The 21,161-nt window shown below is 35.1% G+C and overlaps 1 long non-coding RNA gene across 1 annotated transcript in view; it reads left to right on the top strand.

The window, feature by feature from the left end:
• LOC122674360 overlaps positions 1 to 21,161 on the top strand; it is a 603,804-nt gene that overhangs the window by 110,506 nt on the left and 472,137 nt on the right. Inside the window, exon 2 of the long non-coding RNA XR_006334958.1 lies at positions 16,301 to 16,381. This is a non-coding gene — a long non-coding RNA (uncharacterized LOC122674360). The remainder of the gene's footprint in view (positions 1 to 16,300; positions 16,382 to 21,161) is intronic.

Here is a 21,161-nt window from a genome sequence, read left to right as displayed (position 1 = left end):
AATGGAAACAGTTGCCTTGGAAAAATATGCTTCACTTTCTGTCTGTCATTCTCTTCATGTCAAGTACAACCTTTAAAAGAACTGAGCTGTATCCTTTGTTTCCTTTGTATTTTCCTCTAACTTGAATACTGTGCTGTGTACTCAGCAGTTACTTTAAAGGCATTGTTAGGCTGACTCTCTCACAGTCAGCACCTTCATTAAGTTTTACATGAAAGAACATCTTGATGATAAGGTAGGGTGGAGTGTCGGGTGGTAGTGGGCAGAAGCACCAGCCCCCTGGAGGCTAGGAACAGTACTCAAAAGACCTTGATGAGCAATAAACAAATATAAGGACGTTTACCTGTACACTCAAAGGACAAAAACCACATTGTACAAATGTAAAGTGAGTAATGAGCTATATCCAAATACCTCAGAAAAACATCTAAAAGTCATAATGAATTATAAGAGTCTCCATGAGTTAACAACATGGTGCTTTTTAAAAATAGAGCATTTCCTCAGGATTTGTTGAAAAGGAGTTAGTAGTCAACTTCAGGCTTGACGTCTATCTCATATAAATGGCATAATTCCATGAGGTAGCATGGAAGATATGTTGTAAGCTAAAGAAGTAAAAACCCAATTGATATTTTAATTTTGAGAGTCTTCCTTGAAAGATTCTTGAAAATACTGTGCCCATTAAGTCCCTTTATAAATAATGGCAGCATTCATCCAGAAGCCAAGATCTCAGATTCCCAAGTCATTGGTTACAGTGCAGATGAAGTATCCATTGTATTTTTAACCATAATAAAGTGACAATCACTACAGAGAGGAAACATTGCTTTGTGAAGAAGAGTGACTTTTTCCTGTCTTTGTAATACCTCTGGTAGTGTTAAGAACAGTAATATATTCCCATACTATTAACCTGTATGCAGCTATGATGCTAAATATTCATTAACTTCAGTTATGAATGCTATGGGATTTCCAAGATGTGTAACAATTTAAAAAAGTAATATAACTTTTGGAAAATTTATGTTGAATATTAAATACAATATGAAATGAAATAAAATAATTTTTCTCTGCCATTAACTCATTAAAACTATTATCTAACTTAATTAATAATTTTAAATAAATTATGGAACTGCTAAACATTAAAACAAGCATAGAGTTTTATCATAGTTTATAATAGTCTGTAAAAGGGCTCACTTTGTCATCAGATAGGTTTCATTAGTGGGGAATGTGCATATCAAATAAACTCTGAAGCTTAAGAGTAGAAATTCCTTGTTTTATACAAGCCAGCCAAAAAATATAGAGAGATTTTGGATAGTATACTTGATACACAAATAAGAACTATCAGCCCAGCTTTGCACTTCATAAAAAAATAATACACATTTTCAAATTGTACCTTTATAAAAATAAAACATTATGCTGGGAGAAGCCCAAAAGCCTAAAAAGAAACCCACATCAGTCCAGCCACCCTAATTTGCCAGTTATAAAAGTAAACTATCTTGAAAGGGGATCTTCCAACAGTCAGTTGAGCTGCCAACTGCATGTTAGTTTCTCTGGAAGCAAGCACTGAGATGGAGTTGTTAATAAAAATAGTTAGTAGACTTCAACATCTGTGTAAGGAGGGGCAACAGCAGGATTGGCAGAGAAAGAATCTCAACTTCAATGAAAGTCTTTACCAACCTGGTGTGAATGTCTACAGTGAATCTTGCCCATCAGATTTGGTCCTGGTCAATCTGAGATGGCTGTTCCTTCATATTCCTGCCTTGCTCAGTCATCAGATGTGAGCTGTTCTGTAAATAATGTGACCTCAGATGAAGCAGCTCTCCGTATCTGAGGCACACCCTGAAGGAGCTGATCACATGCCCTGTAGCTGGATAGCCAGTCCTTTGAAAAGAGGACCTTGGTCATGTTTCTCCCTGCTGACCCACTGCCCTACTTGGAACAGAGATGTTTCCCTGGTGTGGTTTATTACACAGCAATATTAACTGTATTACATAAAAAATTTTGGGAAATTAAGTTATAAAATGAAAAAACAAAGCAAAATTTATTACTTGATTTAGATGTTTATTTATTTGATCTCCATATGGGTAAGATTGTTGAGTTATTTACTTATTTGATCTCTGTATACAATGGGAGGAATCAAAAGGAGAAAACATCAAGGGATAAAAAACTCTCTAGTGTCAAACTGTCATAAGATGAAAGTTTGAACAATAAATGGGATAATATTTGTAAAAAGAAATAGGCAAAGGATTTCTATCCCTTAATACATGATACTTTCTTTTTTTTATAATTTTTTTTAATTTTTTTATTTTTTATTAGTTGGAGGCTAATTACTTCACAACATTTCAGTGGGTTTTGTCATACATTGATATGAATCAGCCATAGAGTTACACGTATTCCCCATCCCGATCCCCCCTCCCACCTCCCTCTCCACCCGATTCCTCTGGGTCTTCCCAGTGCACCAGGCCCAAGCACTTGTCTCATGCATCCCACCTGGGCTGGTGATCTGTTTCACCATAGATAATATACAGGCTGTTCTTTCGAAACATCCCACCCTCACCTTCTCCCACAGAGTTCAAAAGTCTGTTCTGTACTTCTGTGTCTCTTTTTCTGTTTTGCATATAGGGTTATCATTACCATCTTTCTAAATTCCATATATATGTGTTAGTATGCTGTAATGTTCTTTATCTTTCTGGCTTACTTCACTCTGTATAATGGGCTCCAGTTTCATTCATCTCATTAGAACTGATTCAAATGAATTCTTTTTAATGGCTGAGTAATATTCCATGGTGTATATGTACCACAGCTTCCTTATCCATTCATCTGCTGATGGGCATCTAGGTTGCTTCCATGTCCTGGCTATTATAAACAGTGCTGCGATGAACATTGGGGTGCATGTGTCTCTTTCAGATCTGGTTTCCTCAGTGTGTATGCCCAGAAGTGGGATTGCTGGGTCATATGGCAGTTCTATTTCCAGTTTTTTAAGAAATCTCCACACTGTTTTCCATAGTGGCTGTACTAGTTTGCATTCCCACCAACAGTGTAAGAGGGTTCCCTTTTCTCCACACCCTCTCCAGCATTTATTGCTTGTAGACTTTTGGATAGCAGCCATCCTGACTGGCGTGTAATGGTACCTCATGGACAACTTGGATGAAATGGACAAATTCTTAGAAAAGTATAACTTTCCAAAACTGAACCAGGAAGAAATAGAAGATCTTAACAGACCCATCACAAGCAAGGAAATCGAAACTGTAATAAAAAATCTTCCAGCAAACAAAAGCCCAGGACCAGATGGCTTCACAGCTGAATTCTACCAAAAATTTAGAGAGGAGCTAACACCTATCTTACTCAAACTCTTCCAGAAAATTGCAGATGAAGGTAAACTTCCAAACTCATTCTATGAGGCCACCATCACCCTAATTCCAAAACCAGACAAAGATGCCACAAAAAAAGAAAACTACAGGCCAATATCACTGATGAACATAGATGCAAAAATCCTTAACAAAATTCTAGCAAACAGAATCCAGCAACATATTAAAAAAATCAGACACCATGACCAAGTGGGCTTTATCCCAGGAATGCAAGGATTCTTTAATATCCACAAATCAATCAATGTATTACACCACATTAACAAATTGAAAGATAAAAACCATATGATTATCTCAATAGATGCAAAGAAAGCCTTTGACAAAATAGAATGATGTTTAAATCTCTGTTTCTGCTCTGGTGAGAGCTTCAGTTGCTACTGAGTCATGACAGAGCAGAGGATATGGGGAATATACATATCTATATGATTTAAGTTAATAAATATTTTGGCTTGATATGTCCATATTATTGTTGTAAGACTTGTTTTGGCTAAGGGAGACTAGATGAGCTGAAAATCTGCTTGAAATTTTATAATTGCTGCTTGAAATCTTGTAGTCTGAGAACTTTCAGAAAGTGCATTATTTTAATATTTAGGTTTTAACATAGTTCTTAGGGAATTTCGAAGACTTCTAGAGAATCATTGAAGTCACACTAAAGACTTTTCATTTGAGATGTGGAGGAATTTCTCAATTACCTTATGAGGTCTCAGTGCTCCATAATCAGTTTCATGGCAGAAAAAGGCAGTGCATGTTCTCTTATACAACTGAAAAGTAGTATTCTTCTCTTATTCAGAAATCTCTCTGTGCTTGGCTCAGACTTTCTCTGTGAGGAAAAGAGAGAATGTATGTGTGGGTTTTAAAGGCTATTTTAGGGGAATTTAGTGACTGTACCAACCTTTAAAGCAGCCTCTCTGTTCTTGCTTCTTTTCTAAGTAGAGGAGAAAAATCAACAGAAGCTAAGTTGACATCAAAAAAAGCATTTCTGCCTGGGACAATGTGTCTGGGACCTTGAAGTACTGGTCTATTCATTTGTGGATGGTTTAATCAATGAGGCCTTTTAACAGCTGGACCATTTCTCCCTGGTATATAACCCAGTGGCTCACCCTTGCTCTTATTTTCTATGTCTGTCTTTATTACTCATCACGAAAAAGGAAGCTCTAGGCTTCCACTTTTCTGAGGGTATTTCCTCAGTCTTACAAAAATGGAAGAAATGAATCAAAATTTGAGAATAAAAGAAGCTATCAAACTATGCAAAGCATTTATGAAAATATATTCATAGACCCAAAGAACTAGAGCCTTGCATATATAATACAATGAAGATAGTTCTCAGTTTCTATTGTAATCCCTGCCACTTTTTGTAAATAATCTGTGCCTATCAATCAATTTCTTCCTGGCAGCTGGGATAAGTTTTTGAAATTATCTAATATGGGCCTTTAAGAAAATAGTTATGTTAAAATCCCTATAGCAATGTATATTCCCTAGTCACTAAACTTTAAATATACAGTCATCACTTATGCTTTTATTGAGAAAAAACCCAAATGACCATCACAGGAGCCAAAGTAAAAAAAATTGGGATTTCTTCTCTGCACCAATTAAAGTTAAAATGGAATAATAACTTAAAATAAATGACCCAATCAAAAAATGGGCCAAAGAACTAAACAGACATTTCTCCAAAGAAGACATACAGATGGCTAACAAACACATGAAAAGGTGCTCAACATCACTCATTATTAGAGAAATGCAAATCAAAACCACAATGAGGTACCATTACACGCCAGTCAGGATGGCTGCTATCCAAAAGACTACAAGCAATAAATGCTGGAGAGGGTGTGGAGAAAAGGGAACCCTCTTACACTGTTGGTGGGAATGCAAACTAGTACAGCCACTATGGAAAACAGTGTGGAGATTCCTTAAAAAACTGGAAATAGAACTGCCATATGACCCAGCAATCCCACTTTTGGGCATACACACTGAGGAAACCAGATCTGAAAGAGACACGTGCACCCCAATGTTCATTGCAGCACTGTTTATAATAGCCAGGACATGGAAGCAACCTAGATGCCCATCAGCAGATGAATGGATAAGGAAGCTGTGGTACATATACACCATGGAATATTACTCAGCTGTCAAAAAGAATTCATTTGAATCAGTCCTAATGAGATGGATGAAACTGGAGCCCATTATACAGAGTGAAGTAAGCCAGAAAGATAAAGAACATTACAGCATACTAACACATATATATGGAATTTAGAAAGATGGTAATGATAACCCTATATGCAAAACAGAAAAAGAGACACAGAAATACAGAACAGACTTTTGAACTCTGTGGGAGAAGGTGAGGGTGGGATGTTTCAAAAGAACAGCATGTATACTATCTATGGTGAAACAGATCACCAGCCCAGGTGGGATGCATGAGACAAGTGCTCGGGCCTGGTGCACTGGGAAGACCCAGAGGAGTCGGGTGAAGAGGGAGGTGGGAGGGGGGATCGGGATGGGGAATAAGTGTAACTCTATGGCTGATTCATATCAATGTATGACAAAACCCACTGAAATGTTGTGAAGTAATTAGCCTCCAACTAATAAAAAAATTAAAAAAAATAAAAAAAAGAAAAAAAAGAAAAAAAAAAATAAATAAATAAAATCAAAAAAAAAAAAAAAAAAAAAGAAAGTGTGTTCTAATGTAGCTCTTCAGCTGTGCTATTATTCAAAGGTAAAGTCTACTAAAACACATTCTCTGACTTACAACCATTCGGAATACTTATGATATAAATATCTTTTTTGTTGATATTGCTAAAGGATATTTATCTGGAACTACAGAAAAAATTAAATTGAAGTAGGTAGATGAGTAAGTGGAGAAGGAGAAAGAAAACTTTTGATTAATGAGGTTGATTGAAAATGGACTTATGATTACAAAAGATGCATGTGTGTGTATGATGAGGTAATGTTTGCTGAAATGACCATGATATGAAGAAAGTGTATTATTTCTAATTCACTTATCTGTGAAAACAAAAGCAGAACAGAAAAGATACAAAAACTTAATATGGAAATACTAAACCTTTGTACAAAGTAGTAAATTTGAAGTAGGAGAATGAGTTTCAGAAAGGGAAAAAGGCTCTAATTTAAAAAATTCAAATGAAGGATATTTTTTAAAATGTGTGGTTGGTTATATAGTTATGAATTAATATTTATAGAATGACTAACATTCTATACATTTGTCATATTAATTAAATTTGTTGTAATCTCAATGATAAGATTTGTCATATTAATCTCAATGATAAAAACTTTCATTTCACTCTAAAACATACAAAGAGAGTACATGATCCATATTTCAAAACCATATCAAAAAAGAGACAACATTTTCAAAAAGAGAAGCTTGAAGGAAAATAGCATATCATGAAGCTATTATAATTATGAATATTACTGAAAACTATTGAAAATGAGTAATATTGGGTGAAATATAACAATACTGAAATGTGTAAATTACTAATATATAAATTATGTAAATATACCATCATTTGGAAAATAATATGATCATATTAGGATAGTGGCACTAATACTATTATTACTATTATTTTATTATTATTATTTTAAATATTTAATTATTTATTTGACTGCTTCGGGTCTTAGTTGTGGCACCTGGCATCTTTGTTGCATCATGCTGGATCTTTCATTGTGGTGCACGGATTCTCTAGTTGTGGCACGGGGCCTCAGTAGTTAGAGCACTTGGGCTCAGCTACTCTGAGGTGTCTGATATCTTAGTTTCCTGACCAGGGATCAAACTCACGTCCCCTGCATTGCCAAGCAGATTCTTAACCGCATCACATCAGGTCTCAGTGTTCTGCTGGTTCAAATATATGATATTTATGCTTATCTGATTACCATACCTGAATGTCTAAGAGAATTGTGCCATACCAGTTCCTACAAGGGCTGAGGCGTCTGTGGATGTTCTGGAACATGCCAAGGGTCAGACAATTTAATTGATTTACACTCTCAGTTAGCTCGGGGCCCTCAAGTGACCCTACAGAACACCAAGCTTTCAACAAGTCAAGATTACCACAGCAGGGCACCTTTCAGAAGCCATGTATCAGGGGCTTCTATCATGAAGACTCGTATTTGCTGCTTGGTGAAAACAAAGGTCTTCTAAAAAGAAAGGTCTGGACCCAGGGTGATACAGGCCTCTTTGTACTCTGATCCAGTATTTCCCAATCTTCAAAGAACTGGAGAGAAATAATTTGTAGCTTGCATACAAGTACACCTTCTGTGTACCATATTCCATAATGGTAAGCCTCTCCTTACTATGGTGCACTTCTGTCTGCAGGGCTCCTTCAATGCTTTGACTTACTGGGGCTGTGGTAGAAATAGCATGAACAATAAAGAGGAATGTTCTCTGTCCTCAGGGAGACCTGTAAAAATAAGACTTGTGAGCTCTGTTTAATGGCACTTTCCATTTCTGCCCTAGTAAATGTATACTAGGACTATTCATCCTGTTAAATACAATACAAACTGACACAACTTGAAGATGAGTCACATTTTTTCCAGTGATGTGATATGTCCATACAATTCAGCACCATTGACAAGTATGGTCTTAGTATCTATTGAGAAAGATCTATTGAGAAACTGTGCATTGCTTGGACTCAGTTTTTGATAGAATACATTTTCTTTTAAAGGAGTCATTTTTTTCCCCCAAGTGATATAATTGTTTTCAAATGATTAAGTTCTAAATTAGGAAGAAAATGTGGGTAGTGAAAAGCGCTCATATTGTTCAGTCATGATCAATTACCCCATATCCTTGGCATAGTCAATGATGCTTTTAACGTAGAATAATCTTTGAGGTCACTGAAACTCTGCTGATGACATACAGAAGTCAGAGTGATCCATGTTGGACTCTCAGTGAACCTTCAAATCCAAAAATGATGTGGAAATAGAATGTAGATAAAGTCGATAAAATACCATTAATTTGTTTAACAATCTTTTGATAACCCTGTAAGGTATATAAAGAAACTTGACTTGGTAATTAGAACCTGCAGATCCTTTCCTCTGTCTCCTAAAATAGACTCCATCAAGGCTAGCTGAGTTCTTAGCTTCCCTGCAAAAAGTAATCTTATCTGAAATATACTTGCCACCCCTGCTAGAAAAAGTCACCTTGCTTCCTAATGATACAACAAAATATTTTAAGCATGAGTGGTGTGGGTAAACCAGCTCCCTTCTTCCCAGGTCTTCAAAATACAACTTTTATCTACAAATTTTGGGGATAAAATTGAGATGAACCTAACCCTAAGATGCTATGGGTTAGAAATTTATTTCTAGATTAATATTTATCTCAATCAAATTCTCTTTTATCAAAAGTATTTATAGCTCTTATAGAGTTCAATATGTAGTGAGTCTATTAACAGTTTAAATTTTAACGTCACCAGATATAAGCTTTATTTAAATTTGGACTAATCTTGTACAACTCGATGAGTTATTCAGGTCACTGTTTGGCTTTTAGTGGAAATCTCGCAGACAGGCCTGGAGATCAGTGGGTGGAATCAGTGGAGAAAACGTGCCACAGGTTTATATTGTAGCAATTAATCCAGCATCTGGGAGGAACTCAGACTTAGGCCTTAAGGTCATCTCTCCATCAGAATCATTCCTCATTTAGTTCGTTTAGGAAGTTTTGCCATTGCCTGCAAAAAAAGGATCACAGATGAAAGTTGCCACATCCTGTTGAGAATGGACAATTATCCTTTATTTGGTTTTCAACTTTCCTTGTAACAATGCCGACAGATTAAATTGTTGGTTAGAGTGTAGCACTGTTAGAATTAACTTTTTTCTCACCACATGAGTGAGGCATGTCCTCAGGCCTCATTTCCTGGAGATGGCTGTGTTCTACCAAGCATTACTTTCCAGTGGCTATGTCTATATGACAATAAGTAATCATTTTAAAAGGGAATAAAATGGTCAAGTCAGTGAACCAGTCTTTGTGATCACACCATATGGAGCACTTGTTTTCAGTGATAAAAGAAAGATACTTTTGATGTTTTCCTTTGGAAACTGGGTTCAAATATGGCCAGATGGAAACTGATTCTTCATGCTTTGTCCTACCGTGGTCAGTGCTTATTCCTGATTGTCATCCCACAAAGGAATGCTGATGCATGATTGCAATGGGCTTGCGGTCATGATAATGATTTAATTACCTATTATTTAGGGAATAGTTCTTACAGGGGAATTCAGAGTAAAAGAACATGAGATTTTGAATCACCACCTAACTCTTGACTCTGCCAGTTACTAATCACTTTTATATATCTTTGAAATTGCATTTACTTTTTATTGTGGTAAATAAAACATAATGTGAAATTTATAACTTTAAATATTTTCAAGTGTACTGTTCAGTAGTGTTGAGTACATCATATTGTTGTGAAACAAGCCTCCAGAACTTTTTCAAATCTGAAGTTCTATATCCATTAAATAGCAACTTTCCATTTCTTTCTCTTTTCAGCCACTAGTAATCATCATTCTTTTGATACTTCCTGTTTCTATAAAATTGACTATTAAAATATACTTAGTCCCTTAAGTACTCATAAATGTTAGTTCTTCTTATTAAGACATAGTTATTAACATTTCAGGCAGGATGCAGACACATTATCATAATTACTACACTGATTATTTTGTAGTCTTTGGTATTTTCTCTTTTTATTATTTTTATCAGTTTTCTAAGCCTGGAATTATACTTTAATTTAGGGGAGGGCGGATATCTGTTGCCCATCATTAAATAAAACACCAAATTTTAAGAAAAAGATTGCATTGTTAAACTAGCATTATGGGAGAGTCTGGAGAAGGAAGGGAAAAAGAATGGAGGCCTACAATAAATGATGATGTACTTGCATTTTTTCCCATTCCCTCCATTTTTATCTAATCATTTACATTTAAAAGCAAAGCTTCTCCGGAGATAGATCTTCGCTCCCAGTTTTTCCGGTAGAGTTCTGCTAGTTGCTGCACTGGCTGAATGCAGGAGTGGAGAGAGGCACGAGGTAATTTAATGGAGTCAGCCCTGAAACCACCTCCCAGCTCTCCTCTTCTTGCTCCTCAGGTGACTGCACATCTTCAGTTGTTTATGTTGCATTTCCTGAAATGACGGTGTAGGAGGAAGAGATTTCCAGGAAAAATACCATTATAAATATGACTTAACAATTATTAGGCTGGCCCCATATTCCCTGGGCTCCTCTAAATTTCTTCTCTTTTTTCCCCTTCAATAGTATTCCAGCTCCCTAAGACACTCTAGATCTGGTGCAAAAAACCTGAAAGTTCCTCTGATGACAGAAATTCAGCCTTGACGTTTTCTTAATAAAACCTTTGATAGGGTTTATTAAACTATGATTCACAAATGTAACTTGGTATACATGACATTTTGTGATATGTTAAGAATAAGCAAGTGCATCACAGCTCAGGTGAGGCTTCCAGATACTACATTCCATGATTCTGATTAAGCAAAATCATGGATTATGATTCTTCAGGCATGGTGGAAAGGCTAATTACATTGAATATGTCATCAGCATGTAGCTGCATGTTTCTAGAGTCAGAGCTTATGTGTTATATATGACTTATAATAAGGAAAAATGAAAACTGATTTAGAAAGTAGTGGGCTGAATTTATCACTTTGGTCAGCTATACTTCAGTTAAATTCAGCTCCTCTCCTCAAAATAATCTCAATTTATCCTAGCTTGATAGATCATGATAATATAATAAATATACTATCTCTTGTGGTTTCTGAGAATTGTCCCATTCTGGAGGAAAACAAATACATTAAGGCAGTGATTGTTAACTTTTGGTACAAACTTAACTAGATTAAAAAAAATCCCATTGCTCAGGTCATACTCCATACATTATATAAAAATTCCTGAAACTGGAGCCACAGAATAAAGCATTTTAAAAGATCCCCCAGGTGGTTCAGAAGTGCAGCCAAGGTTAAGAGTTTCAGCCCTTGCCTCTGTTACCATTCTCGTTAGTACTCACACACATAATTGATATTGATCAGAAATTAGTCAATCACTCAATTGACCAAAAAGGCCATGAAGAAATACTTTTAAGATATTAAAATATTTTGTTAAGAGTTTGCTCAAGAAGTGTTTGCTCAAATCTGCTATAAGTAATTTGAAGAAGTAATTAAATATGTGTATGCAGCTTCCCTGGTGACTTAGACAGTAAAGAATCTGCCTGCAATGCTGGAGACCTGGGTTCAAACCCTGGGTTGGAAAGATGCTCTGCTCCCTACTACAGTATTCTTGCCTGGAAAATTCCATAGACAGGGGTGCCTGGTAGGCCACAGTCCATGAGGTCACAGAGTCGGACACGACTGAGTGACTAACACATTGCACATTCAGTTCAGTTCAGTCGCTCAGTTGTGTCCGACCATTTTTGACCCCATGGACTGCAGCATGCCAGACAGCTTCCCTGTCCATCACCAACTCCTGGAGCTTACTCAAACTCATGTCCATTGAGTCAGTGATACTATCCAAATATCTCATCCCCTGTCATCCCCTTCTCCTGCCTTCAATCTTTCCCAGCATCAGGGTCTTTTCTAGTGAGTCAGTTCTTAACATCAGGTGGCCGAAGTATTGGAGTTTCAGCTTTAGCATCAGTCCTTCCAATGAATATTCAAGACGGATTTCCTTTAGGAAGGACTGGTTAGATCTCCTTGCAGTCTAAGGGACTCTCATGAGTCTTTTCCAACTCCACAGCTCAAAAGCATCAATTCTGTAGTGCTCAGCTTTCTTCATAGTTCAACTCTCACATGCATACATGATTACTGGAAAAACCATAGCTTTGACTAGGTATATCTCTGTTGGCAAAGTAATGTCTCTGCTTTATAATATGCTGTCTATGTTGATCATAGCTTTCCTTCCAAGGAGCAAGCATCTTTTAATTTCAAGGCTGTAGTCACCATCTGCAGTGATCTTGGAGCCCAAAAATATAGTCTGTCACTGTTTCCACTATTTCCCTGTCTATTTGCCATGAAGTGATTGGACCTGATGCCATGATCTTAGTTTTCTGAATGTTGAGTTTTAAGCCAACTTTTTCACTCTCCTCTTTCACCCTCATCAAGAAGCTCTTTAGTTCTTCTTTGCTCTCTGCCATAAGACTGGTGTCATTTGCATATTTGAGGTTATTGATATTTCTCTTGGCAATCTTGATTCCAGCTTGTGCTTCATCCAGCCCAGCATTTTGCATGATGTACTCTGCATATGAGATAAATAAGCAAGGTTACAATATACAGCCTTGACTGATTTAGAACCTTTCCTGATTTAGAACCAGTCTGTTGTTCCATGTACAGTTCTAACTGTTGCTTCTTGACCTACATACAGATTTCTCAGGATGCAGGTCAGGTGGCCTGGTATTCCCATCTGTTTAAGAATTTTCTACAGTTTTTTGTGAAACACCCAGTCAATGTCTTTGGCCTAGTCACTAAAGCAGAAATAGATGTTTTTCTGGAACTCTCTTGCTTTTTTGATGATACAACGGATGTAGGTAAATTGATTGCACATTATATTGCATATATATATATATATAATTAAATTCAAATATATGGATATTATTTAACAATTCAATTCAATTCTATAAACATGATACGAAACCATAATGTGTTAAGACAACTTCTAGGAAAATAGAAGAGAACTCTTGAGTATTTCAATTAAATTTCTTTTTTTTACCATGTACACCAAATCACTTATATGCATCTTTAAATATTTTTAAAATAAGGCTATGTGCCTTGTATAAAGAATTTTGAAAATAAAAGAAATATATAACTCTATCACCAAAATACATATAGTAAAGCTTCTATAAAACCAGCCTTGGAGGACAGGATCAACATCTACAAGGGAGACATCTCTCTAAACTTGGCTTTGTGGTTCAGAGTATCCTTAAAACTCTTGTAACTACTTATAAAAGGATGTGAAGTGTGTGTGTGTGTGTGTGTGTGCACACATGCACATGTGTGTGTCTGCACATGTGGCTGACAACTAATATGGGTTTTTCTGGGAAGAGGAATCATGACTTTGATGAGGTTCCTATGAGGGAAATCTACTGTCTCTTAAGGATGGGATGACATTCTGTGATTACAGGTCGTATACATTAGAGAATCACATTTAACATATAGCATGTCTCCATCTTTGTGGAGCCAGTTGACCATAATATACTGTATCTGAACTCAGACAACTTGGATTTGAGTTTCAGCTCTGTAGTTTACTGTCTTGAGTAAATGCAACTTTCCAAGTTTCAGGTTTCTGGTCTATAAAATAGTGATAATAATATCTATCCTACCTACCTAATAGTATTGTAAGTTTAAAATCAACTAATTATTTGTAAACTCTAAACTTCAATTCAATGAAAATAAAAGATTTAACATGAAAAGCAATTCCTGTGTTGACTGATAGCTAGCTTCCAGGCCAGTTCTCATGAACTCATGTTTAAGAAGAGATTCTCAGGCAGATACTGAAATAATGGTTTATGTATATAATTAAGTTTCAGGGAATACAACTGACATGTATTTGAAACCTTCTTTACAGGTTTTGGCGCATAGATGTGTTTGGGGGATATCGTCTCCTCTTTAAAAGAACAACTTAAGCCCAGTGAGACTGGTACAGAGGCAATTAACAGGCGGTATCTCTATTTTATAAATGTGGAAATAGAGGCCCATAACAGGAAAGTAATCTGTCTAAGGTCATTGTATTATGATGGATATATTTTTTTCAGTTTGGGGCTATTACAGATGGTTATACTATGATATGTTTTAGGAAAAATATGTATCACTTCTATTGAATATATACCTGAAAGTAGAATTAAAAATCAGTATTAATAGATACTGCTAAAAAGTTTCCCATAGTGGCTGTACCAATTTATTCTTCCATCGGCAGTGCAAGAGTGTTCCAGTTGCTCCTCATCATCATTAATCCTTGGCAATGTCTGTTATTTTCATTTGAGTCATATTGGTATGTGGTGAATGGTACCTCATAGCACCCTTGATTTGAATTCTTCTAATGACTAAAGAGTTGATTACTTTTTCATGTATTTATTGGCCTTTGGAACAACAAATACATGTTTATTGTACCTGGAACAACAGACTGGTTCCAAATTGGGAAAAGAGTACGTCAAGGCTATATATTGTCACCCTGCTTATTTAACTTATATGCAGAGTACATCATACACAATGCCAGGCTGGATAAATCACAAGCTGGAATCAAGATTGCTGGGAGAAATATCAATAAGCTCAGATATTTAGATGACACTACCCTAATGACAGAAAGCGAAGAAGAACTAAAGAGCCTCTTGATGAAAGTGAAAGAAGAGAGTGAAAAAGTTGGCTTAAAACTCAACATTCAGAAAACTAAGATCATGGCATCCGGTCCCATCACTTCATGGCAAATAGATGAGGAAATGATGGAAACAGTGAGAGACTTTATTTTTGAGGCCTCCAAAATCACTGCAGATGGTGATTGCAGTCATGAAATTAAAGGATGCTTGCTTCTTGGAAGAAATCTATAACCAACCTAGACAGCATATTAAAAAGCAGAGACAGCAGATGAATGGTTAAGGAAGCTGTGGTACATATACACCATGGAATATTACTCAGTCATTAAAAAGAATTCATTTGAATCAGTTCTAATAAGATGGATGAAACTGGAGCCCATTATACAGAGTGAAGTAAGCCAGAAAGATAAAGAACATTACAGCATACTAACACATATATATGGAATTTAGGAAGATGATAAGGATAACCCTATATGCAAAACAGAAAAAGAGACACAGAAGTACAGAACAGACTTTTGGACTCTGTGGGAGAAGGCGAAGGTGGGATGTTTCGAAAGAACAGCATCGAAACATGTATATTATCAAGGGTGAAACAGATCACCAGCCCAGGTTGGATGCATGAGACAAGTGCTTAGGGCTGGTGCACTGGGAAGACCCAGAGGGATGGGGTGGGGAGGGAGGTGGGAGGGGGGATCGGGATGGGGAATGCATGTAAATCCATGGCTGATTCATGTCAATGTATGGCAAAAAGCACTACAATATTGTAAAGTAATTAGCCTCCAACTAATAAAAATAAATGGAAAAAAAAAAGCAGAGACATTACTTTCCCGACAAAAGTCCATCTAGTCAAAGCTATGGTTTTTCCAGTAGTCATGTATGGATGTGAGAGTTGAACTATGAAGAAAGCTGAGCACTGAAGAGTTGATGCTTTTGAATTGTGGTGTTGGAGAAGACACCTGAGAGTCCCTTGGACTGCAAGGAGATCCAACCAGTCCATCCTAAAAGAGATCAGTCCTGAATATTCATTGGAAGGACTGATGCTAAAGCTGAAGCTCCAAATCTTTGGTCACATGATGAGAAGAACTGACTTATTGGAAAAGACACTGATGCTGGGAAAGATTGAAGGCAGGAGGAGAAGGGGACAACAGAGAATGAGATGGTTGGATAGAATCACTGACTCGATGGACATGAGTTTGAGTAAACTCTGGGAGTTGGTGATGGACAGGGAGGCCTGGCGTGCTGCAGTCCATGGGGTTGTGAAGAATTGGACACGACTGAGTGACTGAACTGAACTGACTGATTGGCCTTTGGGGTATGCCTTTTTTAAAAAAGTATTTGATTAAAGTCTGTTACTTTATTGTTGAGTTATCTTTTTCTTATTGTTTTGTAGAATTTCTTTATATATTCTTAATAAAAGCCTTGTCAGTTTCATGTATTGAGAATATTGCCTCCCACACTGTTGGCTTGCCATGTCTTTCCATTAATGACCTTTTTTGAAAGTTTGGATCACCCCATCTCTTAGGCCAACAGAGGTGATAGCTACAGGTGGTGTAATTTAAAATGAATACCATATAAATAAGAGCATGCATGGCAATATGGCCCTGAGTTTATTGGTGTTGGCAGGGATGTGGTTCATCCCATTAACTTTCTTTTTTTGTATTTCTCCTCAGGAAGAAATGCCTGTGGAAGTGACATAAGTGGTGAACTCTGGCAGCCATCATGTGCCTCACAGACCTCTAGCTGCAGCAACTGTGAGTAATGATATTTTCTTGTTTATTGGCCACTTATATATCATCTTTTCTATAGTGTCTCTTCAATTCTTAAAAATTTGGTGTCTTTTTTTGTCTTACTTTGATGTACACAGTATTTTACACATTCTAAATGTAAATTCTTTGTCAGATAAATGTAAGAGACTATTTTTCCCCATAGATATCCCAGGAAATAACACTCAGGGAATGACCTTGCAAAACACAATAATATATAATAGGAAGAAATGACAGCATATGTACAAAATAGCTTGATTTAAATGCCAAGAAAAATCTGTATGAAATAACCAAAGGGCTATTTTCCATGTGTTGAAAAGAATAAAAAAATCAATATCAATTATTAGACAAAATCAGAACATTATGGAAAAAGTATAGGGAAAATTTAAAATACCAAAATATAAATTTCAGAAATTAAAAACGTGTGATTTTTGAAATTAAAATCATACTATATATGACAAAGAAAAGACTAGCTATAGTTGAAGAGAGGAAGATATTTAGAATACAACACAGACAAATTAAGTGTTGGAAAATAGGAAGAAAAAATGAAAAGACATGGGAATATGGAGTGAGAAGACCTATATGTGAGTTATAAATGAGTAGAGAGTTGGGGAGAAAAAAATGTTTCAAAACAGGGTTGATGGTCTAGAATTGTAGAAAATTTATGAAAACGTAGGTTTGAAATTTGTGAAATTTCAGATTTATGAAACAGACTGAAAGAATTGTTTCAGTTCTGAGATGGACAAATAAAAACAAATATATTACTAAATCTATTTCTAATCAATAGAGGGAAATAAAGGGGAAAAATAAAGAAGAAATATGTAATTCAGTACAAGGGCAGAAAAGGAATGAAGCAAATGAAGAAAAGAAAAATTATTATTAAAATAAAACACAAAAGAAGATGGTGGAGATAAGACATACCATAAATCATTATAAAGATAGATTAAATTCACATATGTAAAAGGGAGACTCAAATTTTTCAGGCATTTTGTAGATATATTCCATTTGTACTAGACATGAAATATTATATAGTGACCCAGATATGTAAAATGCATTTTGGGAAAAAAAAATACCGGGAAGTAACAGCCAAATAAATATATTGATTAATAAAAAAGTTTTAACATGTGAATTATTAATAGGGACAAAAAGAGGTGTCACATACAAAATAAAAGGACTCTTCTATCAATAAATAATAAAATTAAACTTTATATGTCATGGCTTCAGAATATTTGAAGCATATTTAAATATTTTAGTATTAAATATTGAAAATGTGAAGGTGTTCAAAAGGTACAAACTTCCAGTTTAAAATAAATAAGACCTGGGGATGTAATATACAGCATGGTGTTGATAATTAACAATACTGTATTGTATATTTGAAAGTTGCTAAGAGAGTAAGTCTTAAAAGTTTTCTTCACAAGGGAAAAATTTGTTAAAAAGTGTATATTTAAAGCAAAAATTGACAGAATTATAAAAAGAATTTGACTAATCCATAGTTATGGCAGGAGATTTGCACATAACTTTTTAGTAACTAGTAAATCAAGGAGACAAAAAATTTTTCAAGGATACAGAAAGTCTGAAGGATTCAATTAACAAGCTTGATCTAATAGATATGTAAGACCTAACACATATGGCTCTTGACTACAGCAAATAGAGAAACCATGTTCTTCTCAGGTACCCTGAGATTAATGAACTTGATTTTTAAGTGTGTTAAAATATTTCAAATGTTACAGATTAAAAAAAAATAAAGTGTTGTATTTACAAAGTACATCATGACTATCATATATATAACATAAATAAATCTTCTGCAATACAAATTTAGTATGGTAATGAATGTAAGAAAGTATAGAAACCTAGATGAGTTGGCTAGTTGTCTCTGAGAAGAAAGGAAGCAGAATGACTCGAAGACAGACTCAAAATCTGGAATTAGTTTTTTTTAACCATAGTTAAAAAGAAATATAAAGCAAAGATAGTAAACTGTTATTAGCATATTATTAATTCTGGTTTATGATTATGTGGGTATTGATTATCTTATACTAAAATTTTCTGTGTGTTTAAGTATATAAAAGTATTTTAAAGTGTGAGAAAATTCTGTGGAAGAATTAACTTGTAGGTGAAAACTTGTTTTTGAGCTAATATGTCCTAAGTCTTATCACGATATATTGATACATGCTTGATATTAGTATTCTGGGCTCTGATAAAATGCAATGTCAGGAAGATCTTTATATCAGCAACAGGGTTTTAGCAATTCCTTGGAATTTGTCTCAGAAAGTTCTGTGTAAGTGGAACAGTTTGGGGGCAGTTTATCCAAAGTATCATAGTGTCTGCCTTCTTCATCATCACTAAGACCAGCTGATAACTTTGAGTGTGTTTTAGTAAATCTCAAATATCACAGAGTTGCTGCAAGAATTAAAGGCAGCAGTGTATGCCAGGTATATATTATGCTGTTAATATTAAACATCCAATCAAAAGAAGCACTTCATTCAAAAGTGTTATGTAAAAAATCAAGCTAGCTTCAGTATTCTCCTGGGGACTTTAGATACCAGTAGTCAACTGAGCAATACATAAAGAGTTGATAAGGGTAAATTAATGTGCCCCTAGTATTTCATATTAGCCATGTTTTCTTTTAACCTAAAAATAAACTTAAATATTCAAGGAACCTTAAAATATTTCATCTATGTATTCTCGCTAAGAAACTTACCTAAACAAAGAATCCTTCATCAAAAAAGAGCAACTCTGTTTTTGTTTAATGTTCTATATATTCTGTTCACTTTTGGCAAACATTGGTTCGTCACACAAAACAAACACTTTTTGTGTTTATACTTCTGGTTTTCCTTTGCCCACTCTTTTGTATTCATGCTATGAATTATAGGGGCTTAGGTATCATCTTGTGTACAGCATATTTTTGGGACTTATTGTTTCTTTTACCTCTTCTCAATGTACGAGTCAGTTTCTTTTAAAAAGTGATTTTTATCTCACTTACCTTTATTGCTATGATAGATATTTGAACTTAATTCTCTTATATTCATGTTTATTTAGGTATCATCTTATTTTTGGCTTTCTTGCTGTGTTCTATTTCCATTTCCTTTCTGTTGATATGTAAAATCTGTCTCCTTTGTACCCCCTCCCAACTCCTTTGTCACATACCAGTAACTTGAAAGTATATAATGAAGCATATTTTTATATCTACTAGTAATCATCCTCATTAATACAAATATTCTCATCTTACAGCTTGAGGAATAAAAGGATACATATTGATTTCTTCTTATAATAGATGAGGAATTAGCAAATGTGTAGTTTTGTTTTCTTTTTTTATTCTCTCTTTAGTGCACCATTAATCTTTTTGTCCTTATCTTATATAGCTTTTGCTTAAATAGTGATAACAATTGTGTTCTCATTTGTAGAGAGCTACATATTACATTGGTAATTTGGGCCAGACAGAACAGAAATATTAGAAAATAGACAAAATTAATTTGAACAGTTTTTATAAATATATTCATTAGTAGAATGTATCATACTTAATGCCTTTCAAAAGAAAGCCAAATAGTTTAAATGCTATGAAACATTTGCAAAAATGATCATATATTAGTCCATAAAGAAACCTTAATAGATGCTTTGGATTAGAAGAGTGCAGCTATACTTTCTGATCACAATGCAGTAACAATTAGAAGTCCATGACAAAAAAAGAAATAAACAATGAAATTTATTTTCAAGCAATTAAGAAACTAAATAATGATTAGAAAAATTAACATCTCAAACCTTGAGAAGAATAAATAAATATAAAATTTAAAAAATTTCCAAAGTAACTCTTAGGTGAAATAGAAAAACAAAGTATTTACTAGCTGTATGACTCTGGGTGATTTATATCTGATTACTGTGCCTGTGTTTCTTCATATGTCATTATGGTGGTTGTGAGGATTTAGTGAGATAATGTATATAAGATCATTAGAACAATGCCTGGCACATGAAACACTCAGATAGTAAGGCTGAGATACAAAATCAAGCGGCTGACTGCTCAGGCTGCGCCTGAGCCACTCTGCTGTGTTGCTTCGGTCTTCAGAGGGCGGTTGCTCTATGTCTGGCTTTTCAACCTTCCAACAAAACTGATGTTTAAAAATTAGGGCAACCTATATGCAAGGTATCATAAACCTCTGTAGCTGATAAACACATGAATATGACATATTTCTTGCCCTCAGGAAACTAATTATCTAGCAAAGGAGACAACACAGGTTATATATACTTCAAGGCTGGAGGTAGGGTGCTCAACTATGGTCGTGGGTAGGTCAGAGCTCCTCAAATTATGCTTTGGGGATGTAGAGGCAGAAGACCTTCTTCAGAATATCCATACTTTTGAAACTCCTTTTTTTCCATTTGAGTCACAAACCTATGGTGATATTCTCTGAGGCATATGGTGAGTTCTATGCCTTCAGTGTTTTGAATGCATGGCCTAAAAAAGCAGAGGCTACCTCTCCAGGCATTTTATTACTCATATGGCCATGGAAAAGACTTTGGGAGAAACTTAGTAAGTAAATTTATTAATAAATATGAATAAGTATTTTATAGTTTTCTATGTATAGGTCTTTTGTTTCTTTAGGTAGATATACTCCTAAGTATTTTATTCTTTTTGTTGCAATGGTGAATGGTATTGTTTCCTTAATTTCTCTTTCTGTTTTTTCATTGTTAGTATATAGGAATGCAAGGGATTTCTGTGTGTTAATTTTATATCCTGCAACTTTACTATATTCATTGATTAGTTCTAGTAATTTTCTGG

Source organism: Cervus elaphus, chromosome 18 (assembly GCF_910594005.1).
Source record: "Cervus elaphus chromosome 18, mCerEla1.1, whole genome shotgun sequence".
NCBI classification, from domain to species: Eukaryota; Metazoa; Chordata; class Mammalia; order Artiodactyla; family Cervidae; genus Cervus; species Cervus elaphus.
Note: the sequence above shows the minus strand (reverse complement) of the source record. Positions and strands in the feature narration are given on the sequence as shown.